An 18,708-nucleotide genomic window follows, 5' to 3' on the forward strand; every position below is an offset into this window, starting at 1 on the left:
TGCTGGTGGGGGGTCTGGAGTGACCCAGGGCTTGGTGTTACTGCTTCTTAAGCCTTGTGGCTTGGATGAAGAGTTGGAGCTTTTTTGCCCTTGCATGTGCATGGCAGATCACTTCCCTTCTTTTCTGAAATTCTACAGTGGCTGTGCTAGAGCCTGAGCTTTCCACAGGTTCCTGCAGCTAAGAGGCGGGCCTTAAATTGTCCGAATTTCTATCCAATAAAGCCTTTGATGACACTAGCGAGCAGACAGGCAGACAGGCAGACAGGCAGACAGGCAGACAGGCAGGCAGGCTGGCTGGCAGGCTGGCTGGCAGGCTGGCAGACAGGGTTGTGGCAGAGCACAAGTGGCCTTGCAGGCCAGGAGCTGAGCGCAGCTCACCGTGAAGGTAGTGGCTGGGGCCAGACCTGTGTCGGGCTGCTCTTGGGTAGAGAGCCGTATCCACTCGGGTTTCTCTTCATAGCGCACAAGTCTTTCGCCTTTTACTAAAGACTCCCGTGGAGAGGAACACTCTTGAGTTGTATCTATTTTTGGCTGGCTCGGCCATTCGGCTGAGCCTCTGCGACTTGTGAGGAGCAAAGGAAACATACAATGGAGGACTGGAAAAGCACTGCACTTCTCCAGGGGTGCCGTCCAAGTCTGAGGCAGCTTGGCTAGATGGCGCTGGTGGCAATGGCCAAGGAGTGCTCTGGCACTGCATAGTGCCAGAAACATGCTGGTGGGGGGTCTGGAGTGACCCAGGGCTTGGTGTTACTGCTTCTTAAGCCTTGTGGCTTGGATGAAGAGTTGGAGCTTTTTTGCCCTTGCATGTGCATGGCAGATCACTTCCCTTCTTCTCTGAAATTCTACAGTGGCTGTGCTAGAGCCTGAGCTTTCCACAGGTTCCTGCAGCTAAGAGGCGGGCCTTAAATTGTCCGAATTTCTATCCAATAAAGCCTTTGATGACACTAGCGAGCAGACAGGCAGACAGGCAGACAGGCAGGCTGGCAGGCTGGCTGGCAGGCTGGCAGACAGGGTTGTGGGAGAGCACAAGTGGCCTTGCAGGCCAGGAGCTGAGCGCAGCTCACCGTGAAGGTAGTGGCTGGGGCCAGACCTGTGTCGGGCTGCTCTTGGGTAGAGAGCCGTATCCACTCGGGTTTCTCTTCATAGCGCACAAGTCTTTCGCCTTTTACTAAAGACTTCCGTGGAGAGGAACACTCTTGAGTTGTATCTATTTTTGGCTGGCTCGGCCATTCGGCTGAGCCTCTGCGACTTGTGAGGAGCAAAGGAAACATACAATGGAGGACTGGAAAAGCACTGCACTTCTCCAGGGGTGCCGTCCAAGTCTGAGGCAGCTTGGCTAGATGGCGCTGGTGGCAATGGCCAAGGAGTGCTCTGGCACTGCATAGTGCCAGAAACATGCTGGTGGGGGGTCTGGAGTGACCCAGGGCTTGGTGTTACTGCTTCTTAAGCCTTGTGGCTTGGATGAAGAGTTGGAGCTTTTTTGCCCTTGCATGTGCATGGCAGATCACTTCCCTTCTTTTCTGAAATTCTACAGTGGCTGTGCTAGAGCCTGAGCTTTCCACAGGTTCCTGCAGCTAAGAGGCGGGCCTTAAATTGTCCGAATTTCTATCCAATAAAGCCTTTGATGACACTAGCGAGCAGACAGGCAGACAGGCAGACAGGCAGGCAGGCTGGCAGGCTGGCTGGCAGGCTGGCAGACAGGGTTGTGGGAGAGCACAAGTGGCCTTGCAGGCCAGGAGCTGAGCGCAGCTCACCGTGAAGGTAGTGGCTGGGGCCAGACCTGTGTCGGGCTGCTCTTGGGTAGAGAGCCGTATCCACTCGGGTTTCTCTTCATAGCGCACAAGTCTTTCGCCTTTTACTAAAGACTTCCGTGGAGAGGAACACTCTTGAGTTGTATCTATTTTTGGCTGGCTCGGCCATTCGGCTGAGCCTCTGCGACTTGTGAGGAGCAAAGGAAACATACAATGGAGGACTGGAAAAGCACTGCACTTCTCCAGGGGTGCCGTCCAAGTCTGAGGCAGCTTGGCTAGATGGCGCTGGTGGCAATGGCCAAGGAGTGCTCTGGCACTGCATAGTGCCAGAAACATGCTGGTGGGGGGTCTGGAGTGACCCAGGGCTTGGTGTTACTGCTTCTTAAGCCTTGTGGCTTGGATGAAGAGTTGGAGCTTTTTTGCCCTTGCATGTGCATGGCAGATCACTTCCCTTCTTTTCTGAAATTCTACAGTGGCTGTGCTAGAGCCTGAGCTTTCCACAGGTTCCTGCAGCTAAGAGGCGGGCCTTAAATTGTCCGAATTTCTATCCAATAAAGCCTTTGATGACACTAGCGAGCAGACAGGCAGACAGGCAGACAGGCAGGCAGGCTGGCAGGCTGGCTGGCAGGCTGGCAGACAGGGTTGTGGGAGAGCACAAGTGGCCTTGCAGGCCAGGAGCTGAGCGCAGCTCACCGTGAAGGTAGTGGCTGGGGCCAGACCTGTGTCAGGCTGCTCTTGGGTAGAGAGCCGTATCCACTCTGGTTTCTCTTCATAGCGCACAAGTCTTTCGCCTTTTACTAAAGACTTCCGTGGAGAGGAACACTCTTGAGTTGTATCTATTTTTGGCTGGCTCGGCCATTCGGCTGAGCCTCTGCGACTTGTGAGGAGCGAAGGAAACATACAATGGAGGACTGGAAAAGCACTGCACTTCTCCAGGGGTGCCGTCCAAGTCTGAGGCAGCTTGGCTAGATGGCGCTGGTGGCAATGGCCAAGGAGTGCTCTGGCACTGCATAGTGCCAGAAACATGCTGGTGGGGGGTCTGGAGTGACCCAGGGCTTGGTGTTACTGCTTCTTAAGCCTTGTGGCTTGGATGAAGAGTTGGAGCTTTTTTGCCCTTGCATGTGCATGGCAGATCACTTCCCTTCTTTTCTGAAATTCTACAGTGGCTGTGCTAGAGCCTGAGCTTTCCACAGGTTCCTGCAGCTAAGAGGCGGGCCTTAAATTGTCCGAATTTCTATCCAATAAAGCCTTTGATGACACTAGCGAGCAGACAGGCAGACAGGCAGACAGGCAGACAGGCAGACAGGCAGGCAGGCTGGCTGGCAGGCTGGCTGGCAGGCTGGCAGACAGGGTTGTGGGAGAGCACAAGTGGCCTTGCAGGCCAGGAGCTGAGCGCAGCTCACCGTGAAGGTAGTGGCTGGGGCCAGACCTGTGTCGGGCTGCTCTTGGGTAGAGAGCCGTATCCACTCGGGTTTCTCTTCATAGCGCACAAGTCTTTCGCCTTTTACTAAAGACTCCCGTGGAGAGGAACACTCTTGAGTTGTATCTATTTTTGGCTGGCTCGGCCATTCGGCTGAGCCTCTGCGACTTGTGAGGAGCAAAGGAAACATACAATGGAGGACTGGAAAAGCACTGCACTTCTCCAGGGGTGCCGTCCAAGTCTGAGGCAGCTTGGCTAGATGGCGCTGGTGGCAATGGCCAAGGAGTGCTCTGGCACTGCATAGTGCCAGAAACATGCTGGTGGGGGGTCTGGAGTGACCCAGGGCTTGGTGTTACTGCTTCTTAAGCCTTGTGGCTTGGATGAAGAGTTGGAGCTTTTTTGCCCTTGCATGTGCATGGCAGATCACTTCCCTTCTTCTCTGAAATTCTACAGTGGCTGTGCTAGAGCCTGAGCTTTCCACAGGTTCCTGCAGCTAAGAGGCGGGCCTTAAATTGTCCGAATTTCTATCCAATAAAGCCTTTGATGACACTAGCGAGCAGACAGGCAGACAGGCAGACAGGCAGGCTGGCAGGCTGGCTGGCAGGCTGGCAGACAGGGTTGTGGGAGAGCACAAGTGGCCTTGCAGGCCAGGAGCTGAGCGCAGCTCACCGTGAAGGTAGTGGCTGGGGCCAGACCTGTGTCGGGCTGCTCTTGGGTAGAGAGCCGTATCCACTCGGGTTTCTCTTCATAGCGCATAAGTCTTTCGCCTTTTACTAAAGACTTCCGTGGAGAGGAACACTCTTGAGTTGTATCTATTTTTGGCTGGCTCGGCCATTCGGCTGAGCCTCTGCGACTTGTGAGGAGCAAAGGAAACATACAATGGAGGACTGGAAAAGCACTGCACTTCTCCAGGGGTGCCGTCCAAGTCTGAGGCAGCTTGGCTAGATGGCGCTGGTGGCAATGGCCAAGGAGTGCTCTGGCACTGCATAGTGCCAGAAACATGCTGGTGGGGGGTCTGGAGTGACCCAGGGCTTGGTGTTACTGCTTCTTAAGCCTTGTGGCTTGGATGAAGAGTTGGAGCTTTTTTGCCCTTGCATGTGCATGGCAGATCACTTCCCTTCTTTTCTGAAATTCTACAGTGGCTGTGCTAGAGCCTGAGCTTTCCACAGGTTCCTGCAGCTAAGAGGCGGGCCTTAAATTGTCCGAATTTCTATCCAATAAAGCCTTTGATGACACTAGCGAGCAGACAGGCAGACAGGCAGACAGGCAGGCAGGCTGGCAGGCTGGCTGGCAGGCTGGCAGACAGGGTTGTGGGAGAGCACAAGTGGCCTTGCAGGCCAGGAGCTGAGCGCAGCTCACCGTGAAGGTAGTGGCTGGGGCCAGACCTGTGTCGGGCTGCTCTTGGGTAGAGAGCCGTATCCACTCGGGTTTCTCTTCATAGCGCACAAGTCTTTCGCCTTTTACTAAAGACTTCCGTGGAGAGGAACACTCTTGAGTTGTATCTATTTTTGGCTGGCTCGGCCATTCGGCTGAGCCTCTGCGACTTGTGAGGAGCAAAGGAAACATACAATGGAGGACTGGAAAAGCACTGCACTTCTCCAGGGGTGCCGTCCAAGTCTGAGGCAGCTTGGCTAGATGGCGCTGGTGGCAATGGCCAAGGAGTGCTCTGGCACTGCATAGTGCCAGAAACATGCTGGTGGGGGGTCTGGAGTGACCCAGGGCTTGGTGTTACTGCTTCTTAAGCCTTGTGGCTTGGATGAAGAGTTGGAGCTTTTTTGCCCTTGCATGTGCATGGCAGATCACTTCCCTTCTTTTCTGAAATTCTACAGTGGCTGTGCTAGAGCCTGAGCTTTCCACAGGTTCCTGCAGCTAAGAGGCGGGCCTTAAATTGTCCGAATTTCTATCCAATAAAGCCTTTGATGACACTAGCGAGCAGACAGGCAGACAGGCAGGCAGGCTGGCTGGCAGGCTGGCAGACAGGGTTGTGGGAGAGCACAAGTGGCCTTGCAGGCCAGGAGCTGAGCGCAGCTCACCGTGAAGGTAGTGGCTGGGGCCAGACCTGTGTCGGGCTGCTCTTGGGTAGAGAGCCGTATCCACTCGGGTTTCTCTTCATAGCGCACAAGTCTTTCGCCTTTTACTAAAGACTTCCGTGGAGAGGAACACTCTTGAGTTGTATCTATTTTTGGCTGGCTCGGCCATTCGGCTGAGCCTCTGCGACTTGTGAGGAGCAAAGGAAACATACAATGGAGGACTGGAAAAGCACTGCACTTCTCCAGGGGTGCCGTCCAAGTCTGAGGCAGCTTGGCTAGATGGCGCTGGTGGCAATGGCCAAGGAGTGCTCTGGCACTGCATAGTGCCAGAAACATGCTGGTGGGGGGTCTGGAGTGACCCAGGGCTTGGTGTTACTGCTTCTTAAGCCTTGTGGCTTGGATGAAGAGTTGGAGCTTTTTTGCCCTTGCATGTGCATGGCAGATCACTTCCCTTCTTTTCTGAAATTCTACAGTGGCTGTGCTAGAGCCTGAGCTTTCCACAGGTTCCTGCAGCTAAGAGGCGGGCCTTAAATTGTCCGAATTTCTATCCAATAAAGCCTTTGATGACACTAGCGAGCAGACAGGCAGACAGGCAGACAGGCAGACAGTTAGACAGGCAGGCAGGCTGGCTGGCAGGCTGGCTGGCAGGCTGGCAGACAGGGTTGTGGCAGAGCACAAGTGGCCTTGCAGGCCAGGAGCTGAGCGCAGCTCACCGTGAAGGTAGTGGCTGGGGCCAGACCTGTGTCGGGCTGCTCTTGGGTAGAGAGCCGTATCCACTCGGGTTTCTCTTCATAGCGCACAAGTCTTTCGCCTTTTACTAAAGACTTCCGTGGAGAGGAACACTCTTGAGTTGTATCTATTTTTGGCTGGCTCGGCCATTCGGCTGAGCCTCTGCGACTTGTGAGGAGCAAAGGAAACATACAATGGAGGACTGGAAAAGCACTGCACTTCTCCAGGGGTGCCGTCCAAGTCTGAGGCAGCTTGGCTAGATGGCGCTGGTGGCAATGGCCAAGGAGTGCTCTGGCACTGCATAGTGCCAGAAACATGCTGGTGGGGGGTCTGGAGTGACCCAGGGCTTGGTGTTACTGCTTCTTAAGCCTTGTGGCTTGGATGAAGAGTTGGAGCTTTTTTGCCCTTGCATGTGCATGGCAGATCACTTCCCTTCTTTTCTGAAATTCTACAGTGGCTGTGCTAGAGCCTGAGCTTTCCACAGGTTCCTGCAGCTAAGAGGCGGGCCTTAAATTGTCCGAATTTCTATCCAATAAAGCCTTTGATGACACTAGCGAGCAGACAGGCAGACAGGCAGGCAGGCTGGCTGGCTGGCTGGCAGACAGGGTTGTGGGAGAGCACAAGTGGCCTTGCAGGCCAGGAGCTGAGCGCAGCTCACCGTGAAGGTAGTGGCTGGGGCCAGACCTGTGTCGGGCTGCTCTTGGGTAGAGAGCCGCATCCACTCGGGTTTCTCTTCATAGCGCACAAGTCTTTCGCCTTTTACTAAAGACTTCCGTGGAGAGGAACACTCTTGAGTTGTATCTATTTTTGGCTGGCTCGGCCATTCGGCTGAGCCTCTGCGACTTGTGAGGAGCAAAGGAAACATGCAACGTTTTTATTTAATTGTTTGTTGTTTTTTAAACAGTGTTTCAACCATTTGTGAGGATGTTATAGGTTTCAGCTCTATGCTTTTATACACAAAATTAAAAAAAAAATCCAGGATTTCATTGTACAGGTTATTTCTTTAATTTTACCGCTTACATTGGGCTATCCTGTCATCAACACAGTAAAACAACCCCCTCTGCTAAAATAACCAAAATGATTTCTACCTCTTCAAGTATTGGCTTCGCCAGGGCAAAGGGCCGCAGCAGCTGCTAAAGGAAATGTCCCTCTCCTTTTTTCCAGAACTTAACGATCACCTCATTCATCTTTCTGCATGTGCAGATTCCTAGCTACACCTTGCTAAAATATGTTCATCTACTGAGTCACAAGGTCTATTCTTTATGTGACCAGGTGCCCTTTTGGCACCTTGGGCAGAGGTTGTTAGACAGTGTGCACATTTAAAAGGGGGCTCTCACTAGTGATGGTGAGATGAAGCCTCATGAGGCATCGAACCACTTCAGCCAAGTGGTTCGAGAAAGGGTTCATTTCTCGAAGCTTCATTTGCTCACGAAACCACCTGCTGGTTGGGCACATAATCACAGGCAGTTATAGCTTAACCACATAATGTGTGATTCATTGAACTTCTGTGCCTGTTTTCGCTCTTGGGAACGACTGTTAATTACAAAAATAGAAATAAAAAAAAATGTTCAACAAAATAATTTCTTTACAAAAATGATCACATATTAATATGAAACAGCATTTTTGAATATTCTGTGTGTAAATTTCCCATAAATGGTACTATCAATGACAACAATGTTTTTATGTTGCTTAAGGAAAATTGAAACAGGCAGAACACAGTGAAAGTGTGGAACTAGGGAGCACTGTATATGCTTATATGGGCTTATGGGCTATATGCTAATAGTATAATATACAGTACAGGGGAGATTTTACTCATTTTCATTTTGAACCAACGGTTCTTCAACTGTTTTAAACTGTTTTCAAACTAAAAACGCTATCTCAACTATAGTATCAACACTATCAGTGACGGATCAACTCTCTTTCAAAAGCCTATATTTTGAACAAAGCCTGATGGGCTTGTGCTGCTGTCAAACCTCGCGGTAAACTCTGAACCACTTTCCGAAGCAGTCACGTGGTACAGTCAGGCAACGAGGCTTCGGACGTCATCATTTTTGGCTCCTCCTCCTAATGAAGCAAGCCTCGATACGCACTTTGCGGGAACACCCCCTCTATTACTCGATACACGCTTCGAAGCCTCGGCACATCTTGTAACATCACTAGCTCTCACTGAACACCCCCCCACCCTCTTTCTTCTTCTCCTGGCAGACAGCATTGGTGTCCCGTCAGAGGCCGCCAGAGTTTCAGCATTGGACAGACACTGAGTGTGTATAGCTTGGTATGACTGTAATTGTTTTCTTCATGTATAGTTCATTAATTGCAATGCAGAACTTCTCTTTGAAATCTTTACCTCAAGACTCTGTGAGAAAATTCCTTCAGAATTCTTTTTTAAAGAATTTATGGTACAATTTGCCATCAAACAGTCCTGTAAGTGCGATATTCTCTCCAAGTGAAAGTTGATGAATTATTTGTGACAAAGATGTTGTCACTGAATAGTATTACACCTGGCTTTATTCACACTATTGGCGATTGCGTTAAGACTGCAAGGGAAGCTCAGCTTCCCCTAAGATGTCCCCCAAAAAAGTGGTGATATGTACTGCTCTGTGTACATTTCATTGACAGAATATGCGCAAGAATTCCTTCATCTTTTGTTCAGAATCAGCCATGCTGAGCATCTTCTGTCTTCAGGGGGGAAGCGTAGAGTGGGTTGTTCTACTGTGGAAATTGGACAGTCATTGGATTACACTGGGCTTTGTCCCGCCCATCGGACGCTCAGCATCTCAGGGGGTCTATGAGGCAGTGGGCTGGCCTGGACACCGGGCTTCTTCATGATGACTGGATGATCTGTCTGAGGCCAAATCCCTTTTTTATTGACAGTGAATTGAGCCAGTCAGCGATCTTGAAGTGTAACCCTCCACCAGAGCATCTTCTGTTTTACAGTCAGTTGTTCTGGACTGATCTGGGAGCTTTACCGATCTCCAGCGAGTTTGCCTTTCTTAAAAACGACGAGAGTTGTGTTTAAAGATTCTCTCTCTTTTCACCAATAAGCAGCTACAGCTACAGATGTGGAGCTTCTCCCCCTGTCACTCACACTTACAGCCTGTCGTAGTCTCACGTAGCAGCTCCAACTGCTAGCAAGTTGGCACGGAGGGTAGAATTTATGTTTAAAAAAATAAACAAATTTATGATGTAGGCCGGAAAAAATGAGCTTCCCCTCCTTGACTGACCAGCAGCCGACACTGATTCACAGTGAGTTTTTTTCTCAGTTATTGTGTGCATTTTTTCACATGGACTAGTTATGTAACACCAGAGTTGGGTATATAACTACAAGTAACGAACGTTACAAGTAGTAAAATTACTTTTGATAGGAACGAGTAGTGTAACGGCACTACTACTCCTAGATTAGTAGTTGAACTAGAGTTACAAATGAAATGCCACGATCGTTACTTTTACAATAACTGCAAATAGAGCAACCAAAATATTACTATTTAAGCTGAGTTCTTTTTATTACCACCGGTAGATTGAACGGTGGCCATACCAGCAACTACTCGCTATCTCTTCCGGGTCAGGGCTGATGGAACTGTCACAGTAAAATTGGTTGCCTTATATAAATCTGTGCCCCACTGACAACACTGCACTCTCTCCCACTGTAAATGCCCCTTTTTAAGGATAAGTTCGGTTTATACAGCTTTTACATTGTTTATAGAATGAAGTAGAACAAAATACTCACCCAGAAGGCTTTCCTGATCCAAGCACCTCTGAACTCACGAAGACTTTGTTTACGTTTGCTCCTCAAAGAAAGGAGTACTGCGCATGCGCAGCACTTTCTGGAGAGCTGAGTCCTTTCGTTGAGGGACAAACCCAAACAAAGTCTTCGTGAGTTCAGAGGTCATTACAGCCAAACAGCGCTGTCTGGAGTGACACTGCTGCAACAGAGCACTAACTTGGAGCGGACCATGATGGAGTATTGGTGAACAACACAAGTTTTTGGACGATATATGCAGTTTTAGGAGCAGCCCTGTATGCCCTGATGGATCCCATTATACGGACATCCGCTGCACGATTTTGGATCTACATATCTCCTGAAGCACTGCTTGGATCAGGAAAGCCTTCTGGGTGAGTATTTTGTTCTACTTCATGCTATAAACAATGTAAAAGCTGTATAAAACGAAATTATCCTTTAAAAGGGGCATTTACAGTGGGAGGGAGTGCAGTGTTGTCAGTGGGGCACAGATATATATAAGGCAACCAATTTTACTGTGACAGTTCATATGCACATTATTTGGATTTTGTAGAGCAGAAGGAGAAGAGCAAGTTATGCCCAGGAAATAAGAGGCTGAATGCTGCGTGGAACACAACCGCAAATCTCTTGAAGCATATAAAGATGTATCAGGGGGATAAAGTAGTGTAACGAGTAGTGTAACGAGTAGTGTAACTTCGTTACTATTTCCATGGAGTAATCAAGTAGTGGAGGGCACTACTTTTTTCAATAGTAACGAGTAACGGGTAACTCTTTACTTCTTTGAGTAACGGACCCCAACTCTGTGTAACACTAATCTTTGAGTGAAGTCTCCATCATGGACTGAACCCACATAAATCAACAACAAAAGCAGTGGGGTTGCTTGAATGCTGCTGTACTGATGAATATGCTTTCTGAAGTGTCTTTTGTCGGTTGATTATTTCTTGACACTTTTTAAACAGGTGGTCATGCAACATATCAGTGACCGGCTGCCCTTCCAGGTTCAGTCCAATGCCATTTGGAGTGAAGTTGTCTTGTAGTGAAGACAAGGGTCCACCAGAGGGTGCCATTGACCTTCATAGCTGCCTGCTGGGTAAGCTTCCCTCTACTCAGCTTGTTATTCTCTTTAGCAACACAAGCAAAAGTGGGCTTACATTTCACTGTTCTAGTCTTTTAACCACTTAGAGTACTTTTACTGTTTCACATCATATCCATACACTGATGGGAGAGAATTCTTTGGTACAAGATCATAGGTACTGGGTTCTGGGCCTTGCCCAAGGACACTTGGTCATGTGGTAGCAAGGCTTGCAGGCTAGTTGGACAATAAAGCCGATGGATGAATGAGAAGAATGCATTGTTTGGGTGATGTCAGGGGTGTAAAGTTTGGTCTGGCTCTTCTTGGAAAAATGAATAAGCACACACCTCACACAAGATGAGATAAATTGTAAAGTTTCTGGATGTAATTTATAAGACGTTCCAGGAAAAAATCTATGAACAGCGAAGTCTAAAATTAGGTTGTGCAAAGAGAGCCTATCCTCACTGTTTGTGGACCTAACCTGACCCCCATGGAGACAATGATCCAGTTCTGCTCATCAGATCTTGGATTAAAGCAGGACAGCAGGACAAAGTCTCATCCTCACCTGCACTGTAAACCCCAAAGTTCAAATTACTGCATTGGATTAAGCAATGAAAACGTAAAACTTGTCAGTAAGTTTAATTTACTCAAATTTCTGAGGTTTTCAAGGTTGAAAATTGTGATTTCTGAGTTCCTGTTTAAGTAAGCATGATTTAAAATCATTAGTTTGTGACTGTGTTTTGTAACCATGAGTGAGGAGGGGAGACAGTTGATATTTATCCTTTGTATATACAGGTTTGTGGCTTAAGACTTGCGTCTCATTTGCAAGAGAGACCTGTTTCCAACAGGAAAATTACATACGTTTACAAATAAACGTTACACAATACAAAAGACAGGGTACAACAAGACGTTCATAATTCTAGTTAAAATGATACAAAGATTCTAATTAAAACAACAACAGTTCTCTATAGAAGCTTTTTCCAGATATGAGACCCTGCTGAACTTCTTCTGTGCAGCAGTGGCACAGGATGTCTGTGTCCGACATGACACAAATTGTTTGTCTGTGGGCCATAGCATGGACCAGCTGTCTGTGCTCCTTGTGGCATCAGTCACCTGACTGTGCTCTATGTTGTGTGGACTGGCTGTGTCAAAACAAAAAACAAATAAATACATCCTTTTATACTTATTTTTAGATATGGCCTAAATAGCATGATAATCCAGCCAAAATTTGATTTATCAATTTATTACCCATTAGACATGCTGCAAAGTCAGGAGGTAGGAGACCCTGTGCCATGGAGTACGGACCACAAGTCGGCATCAAGGGGTTCAGACAACCTGTGGCCCCTGAAGAACAATATTTCAATGTACAGCAGGGTTTGATATCTACTGCCTTTCACCTCACTCACGGTTACTGAAGTTGTGAAATTAGAGCTGATTTTTGTTGTGACAGCGTTTGTAACCATGAGTGAGGAGGGAACGCTGTGGATATGAGACCCAGCTTTACAATGCTATTTAATTTAGTTGTTAAGATCTGCTTTGATTCTTGTACTAAGAAAAAATGTGTTCAATTCATAAGACAAATTAATTGATATCACATTTTTCTGTTTTGATTGAGGTTAACTTATGTTTTACAGTGATATGTGACATCCAACTTAATATTTTAATTTGTAGCAAATATTCATCAGGTTTATTTGATTAAAGATATTCAGTAAAATGATTTTCCGTTATCATCGTAACTTCTTAAGATGTTGAGTTAAATTAACTTTTTTAATTATTCAGTTTTTTTAAGGTTACCAGTTTACAAACATGTTTCAAGTAGACTCAACTTATCTGGATTTACAGTGTGGGTAACAGGACAGCAATGAAATGATGCTGAGGCCTCTGTGGTTCGTCTGTGTTTAAAGGAGATGTAATGCTGACCTATATTTCAGTGCATGCATATCATGTCAAAATGTCGTCTGTCCAAACTAAACCCTGGAAAATTTTCCATATATGATGTCAGAGTAACTATGGGCCATATTTCCTGGACAGCTCCAAGAACATTGCGAGACTGACACCAGGCCCTGAAGTCCCATGATACTAAAGGAGACATCTGGCAGCCCATGTCACCCAGAAGGGTTCACAAAGAACCCCCCTCTGTCCAGAGATAAAGGCAACGGAAAATAGAGGTTAGTGTTAATGCTTTCAGGGCAACAGCCACCACAACATGGCTATGTTTGTCACTTCACTTGTGACTCACCCTCTAGTCTTGGAAATTTTCTTCATGGGCTTAATATCAGTTTTCAATGGAAATAGCGCTTTGTGTCCGTCTCAAAAGTAGCATTCAGAGTTCACACATTAGCAGTGCAGTGGTACATGTCAGAGTGCGTGCAGCTACAGGATGTGCAGCAGTATCTGCCTGTGCAGCAACCAGCAGTGTGGTGCAGTGAGAGATATTATCATCATGAAATATGTGTATATGTAGATAAGCCTTGACTCTTCGTGCTTAGATTTGAATCTTTAAGCACAGAGTAAACTAAAGTTCTGCTTTCAAATAGTGGGTAAGGCTGTGACTTTCACAAAACTGTCACAAGCAGGCACAAGCCAGCCATTCAGACTGCCTGTTGCAGCAGCTCACTCTTTCTTGTACCTTTTCTTCTATTTTGTTCTATCTCTGTATTTAAAGCCTGCCACTATTTCTTATGTGTCAGTTTTAGGTCATAGACACCAATTTGGATGTTTTTACTATTTTTTCCCCCTATGTTTGTTCAGGGATCCTGCCTGTAACCATGGTCGTTGTCTTGTATGAGATCAGCTGTTAGCAGCCTGTAGCATGCTGATGCTAACCAGTGCTTGGCCTGATGTTTTCCTGTGAACTGAGGAGAAAGAGGCAAGGATGATGTGCTGATACTGCAATGAGAGATAAGAAGAGGCAACATCGACCTGCCCTTCCATCCATAGTTATGGGGAATGTAAGATCTATAATAAAATAGATGGGCTAGCAGTGCTAACCTAACACCAGAGGGAATACCAGAGGGCAGAGTAGCATCATGCTATTCACAGACAAGGCTAATGGGGCTACTGGACATAGGAGGGATTTCACCTGCTGCTGGTGGATGTGACAATGGAAAGCCAGACTGAACAGACAGGTGAAGAAGGCCAGCTTAGTCCTGGGCTGCTCTCTGGACCCTGTGAGCTGTCTTGGATGGAGGTGGTGGCTGGCTTGGGAATGTTGGAAAAGCTGTCGTCTCTGATGGACAACATGTCTCACCCCTGTGAAAAGACTTTTTACCTTCATGTTCTTCTTCATATGGATACACCTATATTTTCTAAGTTACTCTTTTATTTGATATATTTTAATTGTAATGATATTCACTATACACTTTCATATTTGCTGCTGTAACAATGTAAATTTCCCTGTTGTGAGACAAATAAAGGTGTATTTTATCTTATCTTATATTTAATGCTTTGTTTAAAAGTGTCATGGGAGTACCACTTGTACCCAATAGGCAGCACTATGACCAAACTGTATATAAACATAAGCCATCACTTACACAACACATAAAGATCAGGTCCTAAAGCTGGCCCTGCTCTCTCCTGTTGGTGGTCTTACTGCTTGAGACTGTCTTGAAGCAGGGTCCTGAAACCTAAAACTCTTCAACAGATGATGGAGGTCAAGGGCTGCAAGTTCCCACGTGGAGCAGCTCCTGGCTGAGCTGGTATACACCATCTGTTCATCTGTTGGTGATCTGAAGGTCTATGAGTGATCCTTAAAGGGTCAGTACTCTGAACCCCATCACATTGATGGCAGAAGAAGACGATCACTGAGGGCACTCTCAAAGATGCGGGCTCTAAAATCTATGTTAGTGTGCCTGGTTCAGAGAGCAGTGAAACACTGAGTGTGGAGTGCAGTAGTATGGGAAGCAGTGCATTAGTGCTGGTTTGTAAAATGTGGTGAGACTTAGAGTCTTACATGGTGACTGAGGAATGCTGCTAAGGAGCTCTGAAGCCAGAGTTACAAGAGAGAGAGGCTCTAATGCCACTTAATGGGCCACATGGACCCGCCTTTGTTTGTTTGTGTGTGTGTGTGTGTGTGTGTGTGTGTGTGTGTGTGTGTGTGTGTGTGTGTGTGTGTGTGTGTGTGTGTGTGTGTGTGTGTGTGTGTGTGTGTGTGTGTGTGTGCTGACTCGGGGGCTTTGTGGTGGGGGAGCATTAGTAAACTGAATCATTAGTTGGAAGTTAATGTTGGGAATTCAGACTGATCTGTGGTCTGTTTCCATTAAGGGTGACGCTGGAGAGGGAAGTTTTACAGTACGTTAGGGAATGTGTGTGCATATGTGTGTGTGTGTGTGTGTGTTGTTGGTGTTGGACCATGGTGCATATGAAGTCAGGATATGTGTGTGCATCATTTTAACACTTTAACATGCTGTCTTGCTGAAACCAACAAAGTCAGGATAAAATGCTTGTATCGACGACCTGGAAGATAAAGTGACCACAGATAATCATGTTGCCTGGATTGGTTTACGCCACCCTGTGCACTTTCTTCAAATTATCAGAAAGAAAAGTCCATTTAAAGGAGGCAGAAGCTTCCTTCTCAAATGTTTGAGAATTATTAAGGAAATGAATACATTAATGGCTGCAAACACAGAGAAATTTTCCACTAATGCGTAGAGATCAGCAAAACAACACCTCTAAAAGATGTGAAGTATGGATTTGTTTTAATGTTTCAGAAAATGGTTCAGGATGGCTGAGTTTGTCATACTAATTGCCTCTTTGGCGTTTTGGGCAGAGTCCCTCCTCAGCGGCCCCCAGCACTCACAGACAGGGGACCCTTTTCAGTCCTCTCACAGCAGCTTCAAAAGGGAACCTTTAACCCAAGTGTTCCAGTATGGATCAGTCCAGTTTGGTACGGGTTTGATCGATAAAGTCTGATCCTGCTTGTGTTTCTACAATCAACCGTGCCCTTCTTGGTAGGTGGCGTTTGGCTACATAATAGTGTGATGGTATATCAGTGTGACGGTGTACCCCGCTAATAAATCCAATGAAGAAGAAAAACGTGACACGGCAAACAAAGAGCATTTTGTCTACTTTGTAGGGATGGGTATCTTTCACATTTGAGACGATACAGTACCGATGCCCAGTGCCTGGCAATTGATACCATTACTCAATGGTACCAATTATTGGTACTTTTTTGTGTTTATGTGGTAAAAAATATCAATTTGTTTAATAATAAATTTTTTTTTTTTCAATTTAAAATATCTATTCTTCAATACATAACCTTGCAATGCTGCGTTAATGCCCAGCATGGAAACTCACCAACTCTTTCACACCCTCACAGTCACAGAGATGCATTTAGGTACCTAAACATGGAACCTTTTGAGTGTTCATGAATCGGTACCTGGTACTTTTGACAGAATTTAGTCGGTACCTATAAAAGTACCTAATTCAGTGCCCAACCCCTACCCATTGTAATTTTCACGTGGCTCTTTGTTACAAAGAACAATCAAGCTTTGTTTCAGAGAAGACTGTGTGCCGCCAGGAGAAATGCAGCTACTGTCGCACGGTAAGTGGCGATTCTTTCAACCAAGTAACGGACTGCAGTGTTTATGTCTCCACCTTCTGTGGTTGGATCGGTATGTCACACCCATAGACTGTGTACAACATGGACGTAGTGTCCCCTTCGGAACAGAAATGGAAATGGAAAAAGAAGCAAACTTGGAATCCCTGGAGTTATTGGAAGTTGCTAGGGTTTTGCATACAGCAAAGGGCGCAAGAAAGTCACATGACCTGAGCAGTGCCTCTGATTGGGCAAGCTGGCGATCCAAGTTCGAAAAACATTCACCCCCTGTACAGTGTGTGCCAATAGTAGACTCAGCAATTCAGACAGATATTTTTTTAACCTGGCTGTAAATATGTTAATTTTTTGCTGTGGAAACACCTTTTTTTTTTTTTTGGCTTGGTGTGTATGTGACTTCAGGTACTTTTGGAGCCAACCTCAAGTGGACACTTGAGGAACAGCAGATTTTAGCACTTCAGCATTGTCTCATATTCTTAGACCAGAGGTGGCCGCTTGGTTGCACCCTAACAGAAGGATCCCAAGAACAGGGACAGTACCAGTCAGTAATTTGGGAACCTGTCCTGCTTTTAGTCAAAGGAAACACTACAAAATGTGTGCCATACCAAGACGAACCAAACTGATTTCCTGTAGACTTGAACCCCAGGCTTTTGATGGATTATTACATCAGCCACCAGATAATACTTAGAATACCATGAAACACTCTTTATCAAGTCCTCTTGGCTCTATAGCCTACAGACTGAGGTGTTAAAATGAGCTTCTTGAGTTCATCATATCTGTCAAGTGTTGAGTCAACCTAAGGGGTTTTGATGACCCGCTTCTGCTACATGCTGGGAGTGTCACTGTTGCTCAGCTTGCCCATCTTCTGATGGATCATCGTTATCCTGACACCATCCTGAGGCCACATAGAGGAAGAGAAACAGAGGATAGAAAACAGTAAAGGATGATATGCTGGGTCTCAGAGGAGATCAGAGAGGGGGATAGATAGGAGAAAGAGAGGATAGGAAACAAGAGAGAGAAGGAGAGTGACATCCTAAGGCCACAAAGGAGGCAAAAAAAAAAAAGAGGATGGCACCATCCAGGTGCAAAGAAACGATCTTAATGATGGATGTGAGGTCTGTGCATTAAAAAGAATAGGGAATGGAAGGATAGAAGGGATAAAAAGGAGGGAGGGAAGGTAAAGAGAAGGATAGGGCAGCTAAAAGGGAGGGAGAGAAGTAGAAGGAAGGATAAAAAGGAGGAAACGCAAAGGTAAGAATGGGGAGAGGGGGAGAAGGAGGCATAGGATGGAAGGAATGCAAAGGATGAATAGGAAGGAGAAAAGGAAGTACGGGCAGGAGGGTGTAAAGGATAGGGAGGGGAGAGGGGATAAAAAGCAAGGATAGGAAGGAGAAAACAGATCTGATATTTCGTGGATAAGATCTGTTCTTGGTGGTCTGGTCCTGAAAAAAACTACGTTAAAGGCTTTTACCGCCAGAAGCCCACACCGTGTGTGTGTGTGTGTGTGTGTGTGTGTGTGTGTGTGTGTGTGTGTGTGTGTGTGTGTGTGTGTGTGTGTGTGTGTGTGTGTGTGTGTGTTTTGATAAAGCTAACATAAATAAGCTTATTATTCTTCAAATGGACTCCTCTGTTCTCCTGACCCTCCTACATTTCAGATTAAATATGTTTATAATCTGATTTTAAGATGTTTGTTTGGGCTAAAGTATGAAGACAAAAAGTCTCTCCTCACAAACACACACACACACACACACGCACACGCACACGCACACACACACGCACACGCGCGCGCACGCACTAGCACACGCACACGCACACGCACACACACACACACACACACACATACACACACACACACACACACACACACACACACACACACACACACACACACACACACACACACACACACACACACACACACACTCTCTTATTTTAGATGCCCCTGAAACAACAGATCCCTGTGAGAGTAAGAAGGATAAAAACTATTTTTACACAGACATGTTTTGATACAAATAGCAACTAACAGTGAGGGGATGTGTTTTCGGTTTATTATTTTGTGTTCTATTAATCCTTCTTAGAAATACATCCTATACCCTGGAAAATGGGTTTATTTCAACTTTAAATGGAGTCTCAAATTCATGAGCCCCAAGCACTCTTGTGTCCCCTCTACCCCTGAAGAGCCCAGGGATGCAGCATCAGGAACACAGGCTGAAGCATCAGGCCCTGCTGACCTGATCTTCTCTGACTGATGAAGTATAAAGAGGGGTAGTTCACAAAGGTCCACTTCAAGTTTAAAAGAAGATGACATTTCCAAAACAAAAATATGGACAAAGAATTCAATGTAAATAGTTTACCAGATTCTTCAGCCCCATTGTAACTAAGCAGTTTAGTTCAGCTCGCCATATTGTGGTGT

General features: G+C 46.5%; 10 non-coding genes across 10 annotated transcripts; all 10 read left to right on the plus strand.

The window, feature by feature from the left end:
• Positions 1-438: 438 nt before the first annotated feature.
• Positions 439-553, plus strand: LOC141797261 (U5 spliceosomal RNA). Its single transcript, XR_012599006.1, has one exon. It is a non-coding gene; the product is annotated as a U5 spliceosomal RNA (small nuclear RNA).
• Positions 554-1,124: 571 nt separating this feature from the next.
• On the plus strand, positions 1,125-1,239 carry LOC141797221 (U5 spliceosomal RNA). The gene has a single exon (XR_012598967.1). It is a non-coding gene; the product is annotated as a U5 spliceosomal RNA (small nuclear RNA).
• A 575-nt stretch (positions 1,240-1,814) lies between these two features.
• Positions 1,815-1,929, plus strand: LOC141797222 (U5 spliceosomal RNA). Its single transcript, XR_012598968.1, has one exon. It is a non-coding gene; the product is annotated as a U5 spliceosomal RNA (small nuclear RNA).
• A 575-nt stretch (positions 1,930-2,504) lies between these two features.
• On the plus strand, positions 2,505-2,619 carry LOC141797197 (U5 spliceosomal RNA). The gene has a single exon (XR_012598944.1). It is a non-coding gene; the product is annotated as a U5 spliceosomal RNA (small nuclear RNA).
• Positions 2,620-3,214: 595 nt separating this feature from the next.
• LOC141797262 (U5 spliceosomal RNA) lies at positions 3,215-3,329 on the plus strand. The gene has a single exon (XR_012599007.1). It is a non-coding gene; the product is annotated as a U5 spliceosomal RNA (small nuclear RNA).
• A 571-nt stretch (positions 3,330-3,900) lies between these two features.
• On the plus strand, positions 3,901-4,015 carry LOC141797229 (U5 spliceosomal RNA). Its single transcript, XR_012598975.1, has one exon. It is a non-coding gene; the product is annotated as a U5 spliceosomal RNA (small nuclear RNA).
• Positions 4,016-4,590: 575 nt separating this feature from the next.
• LOC141797223 (U5 spliceosomal RNA) lies at positions 4,591-4,705 on the plus strand. Its single transcript, XR_012598969.1, has one exon. It is a non-coding gene; the product is annotated as a U5 spliceosomal RNA (small nuclear RNA).
• A 559-nt stretch (positions 4,706-5,264) lies between these two features.
• Positions 5,265-5,379, plus strand: LOC141797224 (U5 spliceosomal RNA). The gene has a single exon (XR_012598970.1). It is a non-coding gene; the product is annotated as a U5 spliceosomal RNA (small nuclear RNA).
• A 595-nt stretch (positions 5,380-5,974) lies between these two features.
• On the plus strand, positions 5,975-6,089 carry LOC141797225 (U5 spliceosomal RNA). Its single transcript, XR_012598971.1, has one exon. It is a non-coding gene; the product is annotated as a U5 spliceosomal RNA (small nuclear RNA).
• A 559-nt stretch (positions 6,090-6,648) lies between these two features.
• On the plus strand, positions 6,649-6,763 carry LOC141797226 (U5 spliceosomal RNA). The gene has a single exon (XR_012598972.1). It is a non-coding gene; the product is annotated as a U5 spliceosomal RNA (small nuclear RNA).
• Positions 6,764-18,708: the final 11,945 nt, after the last annotated feature.

Source organism: Halichoeres trimaculatus, unplaced genomic scaffold (genome assembly GCF_033239565.1).
Source record: "Halichoeres trimaculatus isolate MK-OKI-2021-1 unplaced genomic scaffold, fHalTri1.1 fHalTri1_scaffold_10, whole genome shotgun sequence".
Classification (NCBI taxonomy): Eukaryota; Metazoa; Chordata; class Actinopteri; order Labriformes; family Labridae; genus Halichoeres; species Halichoeres trimaculatus.